We start from the raw sequence: 11,282 nt of genomic DNA on the forward strand, positions 1-11,282 counted from the left end.
TGGCTAACAAATAAAAAATAAAAAAATGGTGTTCAGTTTTTTATTAATTTTTTCAAATCAATCCTATTAGGTATTGTTTGGGAAGCTTTCTTTTAAAAATTAAAAATAAAAAAATTTAGTTCAATATGATTTTATATCCAGTAAGAATAAACATGCATGATCATGTAGTGATTTTTTGGAGTTTTTTTTTTTTAATAAAAAATTCAATCTTATCACATAATGTTTTTTTTTCTCCTCCAATCTTATCGCATAATGTTCGAAGGCCAAAGGAATTTAGATTCAACTTCATTTAGTATTAGGATATAGAGCTCTTACAATTTCAACTTTAAAAAATCACTACGTATTGGTGGACTAAATTTTATTATTATTATTTTTTTTGTGTGTGTGTGGGAGGAAGGAGTATTTTTTTATAATGAATATGTGTCATATATAATTTTAGCTAATACTCTCCTCAAATTATATTTTTTAAAAATCTCTTTATTTATTTATATATTTTTGGGACTCAGAACACGAGTATGCCGAAGCTGAACACCCTACCAGTGGAATTAAAAAAAAAAAAAACTGGACAGTCAATCAACTATGTCACTAAATAATGCCCATTTATTTTTCCTTCCTACTATAATTATTTTTCAAAATTTTTTTTTTTCCCTATTCCCTCCAAATAAATTTCGTTTCTATATTTGTGTTCCCTTTGTTCAAGTGAACTCTTCCTTCATTTTTTTTGCTTTTTTTTTTTTTTGGATTTATAGTTCTCTCATATATATATTTTATTTTCTTCTTGTTGCACTCAACAAAATCCTGATTTTGCCCTAACCGTTCAAGTTACCCAATTAAATGGCAACCTCAATTTGAAATATTATTTTCATTAACAATAGTGGTCGTTGGCGATGAGTTTGGATATTAAAAAACAAGAAATAAAATTTAGATTTAATTTGAAAAAAATTACATTTGTGTTTGAAATAAGCTAGAATTTAATCACAAAATAAATATTTGTTGTTCCATTTTACTTATAGCAGCAAATTTGTCAATTAACTATTTTACAATTCTCATCAAATCCCACAGTTTTTTTTTTTTATTTTTTTTTAATGGAATTTGAGAATTAAGATTTAAAATTTTATAAAATTCAAATTTATTTTAAATTTCATCCATTCCAAATTATAGGAATTCATTATGTATTCTAAAATCCCGTCAAAAGCATTCCCAAAGCAGGGTTTCCCACGGTTTCTCATTTTCCCGCACTTTCTCTTTTTCTTCATCTTTTCCTTCCAATTTTCCAAAAATCCTCTCTTTCGTCTCTGTGCCCCCTTCTGTTCAGTCTTTTATGCATTGAATTAACCATACGTTGTTGTGGTTACTATTACGCTTTATACGTCTAAATATCAGATTGTGATTCAATAGTTTTTAACTACCAATTCTTTAAAATTTAGGGTTTGGTGATTTATCAAAATGATTGATCTTTCATTCCTTTTGTATTGAAAATTTAATTTATCTGTTTCGAATATTTACAACTTTGTTGTTAGTTGCAGAATTATATTGACATTTGAGAAATTTGTTGGTGTTATTAATTTACAAAATCCTTTATAAATTACTAGCTTCTTCTTGGAAGAAAATTTGAGATCTTTGCGTCACTAACAAGATTGTACGGTTTGGTTCCACAGAACTCTGAACTTGGATACTCAGAAAAACTGTTTGGGGCTGACGATTAGGGTTCTTGTTACAATTGGATTATTCAAGAGAGTTAGGACTTGAGATTGGTATTTCATGGAAATACATTGGGTTCTACAAGCCAGGTACATTGGCTTCATATATATATTTTTTTCCTTTTTGTTTGTTGCCGATGACCTAATGATGCAAATCTGGAAATGATAAGAAGTTCTACTGGAACCACCTAAAAGTAAGAAGTGGATTTTTTTTTTTTTTTTTTCCGTTTGGATTCTTCGTTAGCTGGCTCAATTGGAAAAAGAAACCAAGTGGTCACCAGTTGATTTTAATGTCTAGAATATCTGTGGAGCGCTCTTCACTTGTGTGACTTGCATTAGGACTGTGATTACCATTTCCCAATGATTTTGATGCAGAGAATGCATCGGCTTATAAACACCCCAATACCAAGAGTATTACTGTATAGGCTATAGCCGAGTAACTCTATCCAGCATATTGGTTTATCAAGGAACCTCTTATGCCTTTCTAAATAACTATAAGTTTCCTTCAAAATTAATAATTTGATTTATTGGAGTATTGGCTGGTCTGGTGCCTGGTGCCTAAATTTCCTCTCTCTTTAACTGATTAATAACTACTTTCTTAGTTGAGGATAATTAGTCAATTGCTTTGACTTTGTATGGGTTACATCTTTTATTAATAAAATATCACAATTGATCTCTGTATTGGAAATGTTTGCTTTGAGCCTTCAGTCATTGATACTTGTTTGGTCTTAAAATAATTTGCAAAATTAAAATTGTACTGCCATTTTGCTTCTAATGAACTAATAGTAAGTGACAAGAAAGAGCTCTTTAACCCATCCATCATTGTGACACTTTTAGGTATGGTTTAACAAACTCAGGTTCATGTTTTTGCTCATCATTTGCTTTTATAAACCTACATGCCTTACCTTTGTTGTGCGCTGTTTTAGCAAATGTGTTGTAACCTTAAAAGTGAAATGACTTGGGGATGCTTGGAGTGATTTCTAGAATATCATCCCTTTTTCTTCCACTCTCGAGAACCCTCAAAATACATGAATTTTATAGCCTAAACCAATTGAGTGTCCAATCATAGTTCTTTTAGCTTCCAGGTTTAAAATTCTAAATGGATAGATTTTGATTTGATCGATATTGGATTTTAGTTTAGATCTGGATTTCAACATCTATGGATGATTTTAAGAGTCTTATTTCAGTGGATTTGATATTAACAAGATGAAATGAGTTATATAGTTTTGCTGATTACTATGCAGCATCAGCAAAAGTTGTTACATGATGAGGTTGAAGTTGAATTAAAGGAAGATACCGTGATGAAAGAGGAGGTTGTCAAGAAAGAATTCGTCCTTGTTATTATAAGTGGAAGGATCCAAGCAAATATTGAAGAAAGCAATATAGAATTGAAGCAGATTAGGGCCAAGTCATATTTTATTTATTTATTTTAGAGAAGTTTAAGGATGTATCATATACTCCAGTTTTTACAACTTTAAACTTTGTCATATACTCCAATTTAAGAACAACATAAGGATTTATTTGTGGCATCTTATCCTCTTTGAATCTCATTAAATTGACCTTTAGATTTGGACATTGCAGGCAGAAATTGACAATAGTGGCACCAAAGACTATGGTGAGTTCATAGCCGTGATACTCCATCTAAACAAAGTGCAGGAGGATCATATGGTGGAATTGGCTCATCCCTCCAGATGAGCTTCAACAGGCCTGTGAGTAGTTTGGTTTGGGAGATGTTCACCTGGAAGAAATTATTTGTGAAGTTGATCTTATGTTTTGTATAAGACACCTTGTTCTCTCTCAATGATGGGTGTATTGTTTGCAATGAACCTGTGGCCATGATTCAAGACACTGGTTTTGGCAAGTATGGATTTCAAAACAGCGAAAGCACTGCGTTCATGGATGCCTTTAGGCATCATTGAAATTTGATATCGTAACATCACCACCTTCAATACTAGTGCTATTTCCCGAAAAAAAATAAAAAAATACTAGTGCTATTTCTGACTACTGTTCACTCGCTTCTAACTATGAAGAATTGGATGCGTGCATTGTTTTAAAGATCAATCTGTCTTCAGGGAGAGAGGCAGACTCTGTTTTTCCCCCCAATTTTAGGGTTTTGATGTTGTATTTTTTGTTCAGTTTTCTATTGGTTGTCATAATTTAAATTAAATTAGTTCATTTTCTATCCTGGACAACACTGTTCATAATCCCACCTATTCCTTTTGTCTGTTTCTGTTCTTCTGTTTTTATCGTCTTTTGAAATGAATACTGGGCAGCTTTAATGGAAAGAATGTGACATGATAAATGTACTCTTGGATGATTTTATAATTTAACTCAACTAATTATCACTCCTTTCCTTACAGGAAGCCAGCATAGTTTGTTGATTTTGACATTCTTACTCCAAGGATTAACTGGTAGAAAATAGTTTGTTGATTTTGACATTCTTACTCCAAGGATTAACTGGTAGAAAAGCTTTCTTTAATTCTCATCTGGTTGGAGGAAAATAGACTTCGTTGTAAGTTGTTATGCAGTCGAGGTTCGCACTCAAAATCCTCATGCTGAAAAACTTGGTATCATGTAACTATTAATTTGATACATATGCATGTTTAATTTCAGTCATAACTATATCATACAGTTTCAACTTTTCCCAAATATGGGTTAGTTGGTGTACAGTACAGGAAAGAGAAAGGGTTGCATACATGCCACATTCACTGGTAATAAGTATCAGCAATTAGTAGTGGACCTAGTGGCAAACACATCTTTTACTCCATTCCCTTTCCTCATTATCTATATAGTCTTTTTGAATGAAATGTCTTATCCACTTATCAGCGAGTTTAATTATTAAGTTGTTTCATTATATGGATGTTAATGCACTAAACATATAATGTTTTTACTAGTCTTTCTCTCTTGTTTTCATTGGCATCTTCCATTCCCAACTTCTGCTTTATGCTATAATAACTTCAATAGTATTTTTTTTTTTTTTTTCTTTCCTCAATTTCATGTGTCTGTTCTTATTTGTAGAATCATGTTCTTAAATGAAGCTTACATTCAGATATCACTTCCATTCTCTGTATTTGATCTCTCTTTATTAGTTATTTGTACTATTTCATCCACCCACACCAGATCTATTGCTTGGTGCAATGATAAAAGCTTATATTAATGAACATGAGATCGAAGGTTTGTGTCTGAGAGCAATCACTTTCTTAAAATTAATATTAAAAGTCAATTCTGTGCCTGTGTCCAGTCTCTTCGTCTCAGCACCCTGCTCAAGTGAGACCAACACTGGGTAGTGGCTTTTTTCTTATTTAAACCAACATATGTTCATCTACAAAATGCATGTGAATGTTTTTTTGTACATTTAGGAATTTTTGATACATAAACTCTCATGCCATGTTTTTAAGGATTAGGGATTTCTGATTTCTGCTGGTGCATTCACAATCTTTGTCGCAATGCTATCAATTGGATGCACCGACAAAAATCAGTGACAGTAGAGAGGATCCTGGCTCGTTTTGGGGTGGGTTTCCAGCGAAAGCTCTCACTCACTCACACTATACAGTATACTATTCTATTTTTAATTCATTGTGATGTTAGGTAGATTCTGAAATCATTAACACACGTTTTGTTGGGCTGTCATTGCATGATTTATGTTGTTTTGAATCAAAGTGGCCCATTTCATGATTCCCAAATCAAACATAGCTAGGTAAATTTATTTATTATTATTATTTTTTTTCCCAGTGACCTTTACATCTTTTTCCTTACAAAATAAAAATTAAATGGAGTACAAAATAGTTTTTGAAGTGTGAATTCCCTTGTCAAATATTATTTTACCCTCATACACAGCAGCCAAAATAAAAATAAGATACGGATATGGATCCTTTTCAGTAGTTTTCCTCTCCGCGTATCTACAAGCCTCCATCCAACTGATACAAAAATGCCACATCACTATCTTATTTGGATTGAGTTGATCATGAAACTATAGCATGGTGGGCAGTTAGACAAATGATTACGTGCTACATAATTTTTATCATTGAATGAAATATTGGAGATGCTTGGAGAGGAAAAGTATTGGAGAGTATCCAAATCTATAACATAAAGGTATGGGATTAATTGGTACAAAAATGAGGTTGAAAAGAGCCTTTTCGGTCTGAGAGAAAAAAATAAAAAATAATATATTGTGTAATTAGTGTAGTACATCTTAAGAATTTAAGTGATAGAATTGTTTAAATTTAAAAAATATGTGAATGTTTGGTGGATGAGCAACATTTTTGGCTTTCCCATCCCATGTACTACTTTAAACCTAGTAAACCTTTTTCCTTAACTTTCGACCATTTCATATGACACTTAACCTAACACCCCCATCTTTCTCACAAACTAACTTTACAGAAAAACAGAAAACCCTATCATGCCAACCTTTTTGGTCCATCTCTCACTTTCAATTCTTTATGATAAAGAGAGAGAGAAGGTGGTAGACCCTACAATTGGCACCTTCCCAATGGTTTTTACTAAGTGGACCACTTATTCCTTTCTTTAATTCATGAATAAGTTGGAAACAGAAGAAATAGACATACAAGTGGATGAGGGTGTAATTACACCTTTTATTGATTGCTACCTCATGATATGCCTCAATCACAGTTTTGAGGATACCGCCGTGCAGCCACTGCTTGTACGTGTATTTTGTTTTTGTATAATGACAATACAACACGCTCATCATCTCCACTCTGAATTGCGATCCTCTCTCTCTCTCATACATGCTTATCCGAGTACAGCTAATTAATTCCACTTTTGCTTTATAATTATATGAAATTGTTAATGACTTCTTATTTTTCCTTTTACTGTAATTGATTTCCTTTAAATATCTGTCTACATCAATTTTCCTAAAGAAATCAAATATGAACTAACTCATGTAAACACATATATGATTCTTATTTTAAAATAATATCTGTGTGTGTTATGTCCTGGAGGTGCAAATTAATATCTCAGTTAAAAGAGACGCATATATACATATATGGTCTTCGTTTTGTTGATGAAATTTGTATACTTTTGTTTGTTTGTTTTTTAAATAAAATTTACAGGAATCATTTCTTATTAAGTTAGAATGGCTTGGTTTTCAAAAGAGAACTTTGACACCAAGAGATTCTATCATTAAAAGATTGGGTCTGCATGGAGAATATAGATTATTATTAGCCATCATATAACAGTATATACAACAAGGAAAATTGTGATAAACCCATTTTGTAGAAGTGTGACACAAGATACATGTAGGACTGTAGAAGTGCAACACAAGCTATGCAGAGCCTTAAATATAAATAATAAAATAAAAGAGGTCTTTCAGGCTCTAGTCTGCTTAGCTTTTTGTTAAATTTTTAATTTCAGGGGCACCGAGAGATCCTCGAGTTGGTAGGTGAGAGGGCAATCTTATGCTGTTCCAGACATTGGCTCGTCTGCTGAATTGGGGTTGGAGCAAGGATCCTTTGCTATAACAGCGATCTCAACTCTGCTGTTAGATGAGGTATAGGTCTCATTGTGACACTCGTCAGTCGTCTCCTTGGGGAGTCCGGATCCTCTGTTGTAACACATTCCTGTTGTAGTGTGTTGGAAAAAATTTCAACAAATTTGTTATAGATTTCAACAGATGTTTTATGTATTAAAATCTAAAACAAATATGTTAGAAACATGATTTAAGCGAGCGGAATCTAGACATTACGAGCACACAATGTGTTAGAAATTGTTTACAGCACCACTACAACAGGCGCCACTCCAGCTGAGGATCCGGATTTCTCCATGTGAGGCATGGGTGAGTATTTAAAGCATTCATTTTCTTCAGTCTAGTCGAATTTCTAATTATTAGCATTAATATATCATCATTCCCATTTTCATTTTGTTTCCCGAAATGTAAATTCCCATCTTCATTGTTTCAACTGTGCTGTCATCTCTTGCGTTATTTTCCTAGTAGCACGACATGATAATAGTACCATGAAAATTAGTTTAGTGACTGGTGCATTACAACTTTCAATCTTTCTATAATGACCGTCACAGTGCATAAAAAGTAATAATGTTCTTCACACTCGTTCGCAGTGCCTATCTTTTCGTTTTTTTTTTAATCTCTTGTGCCTAATGTTGGTTACATGCTGTCCTAATTACGTATTGATATATTTATGTTGTCACACACATACATACACACATCATTTCAATCGTGCCACTAGAAATTCCAATTGGATTACAGTTCAAAGTGTTTTCCATTATAAATATCACTGTCTTCGTGAGTTGAGAGATCCTATCCTGCCCTCCTAATTGGCGAATGATGCAGACAAGACGCACCAAGACCAACCAAAAAATAAAAAAGTCTAAAGATAGACTTGAAAATAAAAGGAACTTGGTTCATGTGCTTCTGTTCTTGCTCACAGTTACGTGATGTGACGGTGATATTAGCGAATTACTTTCATGATCATCGCCTAGTACTCTCCAACCATACATACATACATAGATACTTATATATATATATATATATGTATAATAACATTGGTCATATCAAATCATATGTTATATTCATGTGAACCCGATATTTTTAATAAATGGTGATTTTTTTAAAATAATTAAACATATGTTTATTCTTTTTAAAATTTTCAATTCCGAAAGAGAAATACTTAAGACCAGAATATATATATATACCTGTGAGTGTTTGTGTAACTTCAAAAAAAAATAATAATAAATAAATAAATAAAATAAAATAAAATGTATTTTCATGTTATTAATAAGGAAAAGGTCATGGTCTCATGGAGGATACGTGAATGTGATCCTAAAAAATCAAAGTGGCAGTACGTCTTTGCATGATTCTGGGCCACGTGTCAGGGCAAGTGCGGTGATTCACAGCCCCATCAACTCATCGGCTGTGTCTTCCGGAATTTGGAACTGTCCACGTGGCGGCTGGCGACTTGTTTTATATTACAGCTAAAATGCTTTACCCATTAGGACAGTGACATTAGACACTGTCTCTCACAGTACCGTCCTTGTCACGTGCCTTTCCCTCCTTAGGGCGGCACCGCCCCCCACCTTAGATTTAGAGAGAGGAACCAGTTTTTATTTGTGTAATAAATGTATTCTTTACAAAGCTATCATAATTTAGAAAGAGAAAATAGTGTTTCCACAAAATAAAAATTATTCAGTATATTTTTTTGAATTCATTGTTATACCTAATTTTATTTATTTTTGTTTATCCAACAAATATAATTGTTTTTAAGTTTTATCATCCCATGGTTCAAACTTTCAAATCATACATTCATATTTAATTTCCATTGACTTGAATTTTGGAGTCATCCAATGATTTATGCGTATGCTCCGCTGATTTGGACAAGTTTTAACCAATATTTTACCGTTACTATGAAATTTTTGTGTCTTCTTGCTGCCGCCCTTGTAATTTTGACTTTGGTGCGTCTGACAAAACCTATTGTCAACATTCATTAGTTTCATAGCCCATTATTAATTATATTTATCAAATATCTTTGTGGAAGGAAAATAATATCCAAATTTCAATCAAGTAGAATGCGTCACTTCTTTAATTATTCTTTAGCATAATTATTTTATTTTTATTTTGAGGTAAGTATGAAAGCAAATGGACGGCTTACAAAAAAAAAAAAAAAAAAAAAAACTGTTTTAATGTTTCTTTCTCACTATAATTTTGAACTATAATGATGAATTGTTAATTCATGGTAACCACAAAAATTTTATTACTATTCTGTTATAGGAAGAAGCATGAATATAAACAAAATGGGTAATAATCCCGTTGGTATAAATTTATCTCTTCAAAAGTACGATCAGAAGTTCAAGTCTTGAGAGAAATATGAGTGCGTGAGTTTATTTAATTTTAAAAAAAGTTGTTGTTGTTGACAAGTATTAATATCTATTATAATGTTTGAAAAAATATAAAATGTGCATAGCCATTGTGGAATTTTTGCATTGAGATGGTTCATTCACGCAGACTGAAGTGACCTTCCTATTGTGACAATTCATACAATTCTCTATTACCAACAAAATGATAAATCTTTCCAAAAAAATTAACCTGACAATGTTGGGATAGAATCATAGAAATGACAATACGAAGCGCATCAAGATACTTTCAATTAGCTTTTACAAGTGGTATGTTTTTATCATTGAGAATTGATGTCCTTTACTGATAGCAATGGGTGCGGGCATTATCTTCATTTCTATTCTCATTTAATTTTTTTTTACCTATATAACATCTTTAAAATTCGTCAAATTTTTCAAAGCAGCCTTTATTCTTGTTCCCATTTACATAATCAGTTTCTTAAAATCACCTCAAACGAGGCGGGCGCTTTTACAAGTGATATGTTTTCATCATTGAGAATTGATGTCCTTTTATGGCGGGCATCATCCCTATCCCTCTTCATTCCCACTTTCGTTTAATTTTTTCACCCACGTAACACATTTAAAATTTATCAAAATTTTCAAAGCAGCCACCATTCCCTCTTCCATTTACATAATCGGTTCCCTAAAATTGCCCCAAACGAGGTGGGACACTACCAAGGTGTGAATTTTTGTCATCCTTAATATATATACTTAACCTATATCATAATATGTAAATATAATTTAATAAATTTATAATATATTTGGGGCAGAGAAACCATCTCCCGAATTTGTTGAGTTTTTTAAAATAGTCCTCATTCTGGTCTCCATTTATATAATCGATTCTCCAAAATTGTCTTCAAATAGGACGGAGCGGCCCGTCAGGATAGAGATTTTTGTCATCCCTATCCTTTATCAGAGCAGGTAAAAGCTAAGAAACAAAGCAACCGAAGCTACAAGTATTGTGCACGAGAACATGTACCACAAATGAACCCAATATGCAGTTATAGTTAAAATGAATGCACCGAGTGCACCCATTACCTTCCGCCTCCTATATACTTTCGAATGGACAAGTACTTTTAAAAAAATTTAAGCGCAAAAAACAGTAATTATGGGATTGGTGTAAAAGCTATGGTAGTTTTGAAATTTCAAATACCTCTATTTCTCTCTCACATGTGCCCCGGGGGATGGTTTAAAATTTACAATAAAAGAATTTTCCTCCTTTTATTTTTGATACAAAATGACAATTATGCCCTCAGATTTTATCTTACGAAAAAGGACAAAATTTTAGACATAATGGAAAGAAAGGATGGCAAATGTGTTAGTAGCCATGCATGTGTGAGTGTTGGTGTCTCGCCCGAATTTCCTCTGTAAGTAGCCAAGCATACCCTAATTTCCTCTTTGGGCGTTATTCCAAGATAAGAAAGACATTATTGCTTGGTACTAGTAGATTTTGAGTGGGATTTAATCTGTTTCACATTAACCATGTGAGTGTTGCTGTCTCACAGACAAAATGAAGTTTTACAGAGCCAATATGTGTAATCATCATCCCATTTGTTACTCCAAACTTAAAATGTGAGAGGGAGATTGTGGAGCCAACCAACTCCACAGCGATAGGCTAAATACTCTTAAAAGTATATTTTGCGTAGTATTTTTATTTTATATTTTTAAAAAGTGTGTAAAAAACACTCCTAACCTTTTCACATTATGCAAAAATACTACATA

Source organism: Cornus florida, unplaced genomic scaffold (genome assembly GCF_030987335.1).
Source record: "Cornus florida cultivar Cherokee Brave unplaced genomic scaffold, ASM3098733v1 CherokeeBrave_3.0.0_Hap2_Chr02, whole genome shotgun sequence".
NCBI lineage: Eukaryota > Viridiplantae > Streptophyta > Magnoliopsida > Cornales > Cornaceae > Cornus > Cornus florida.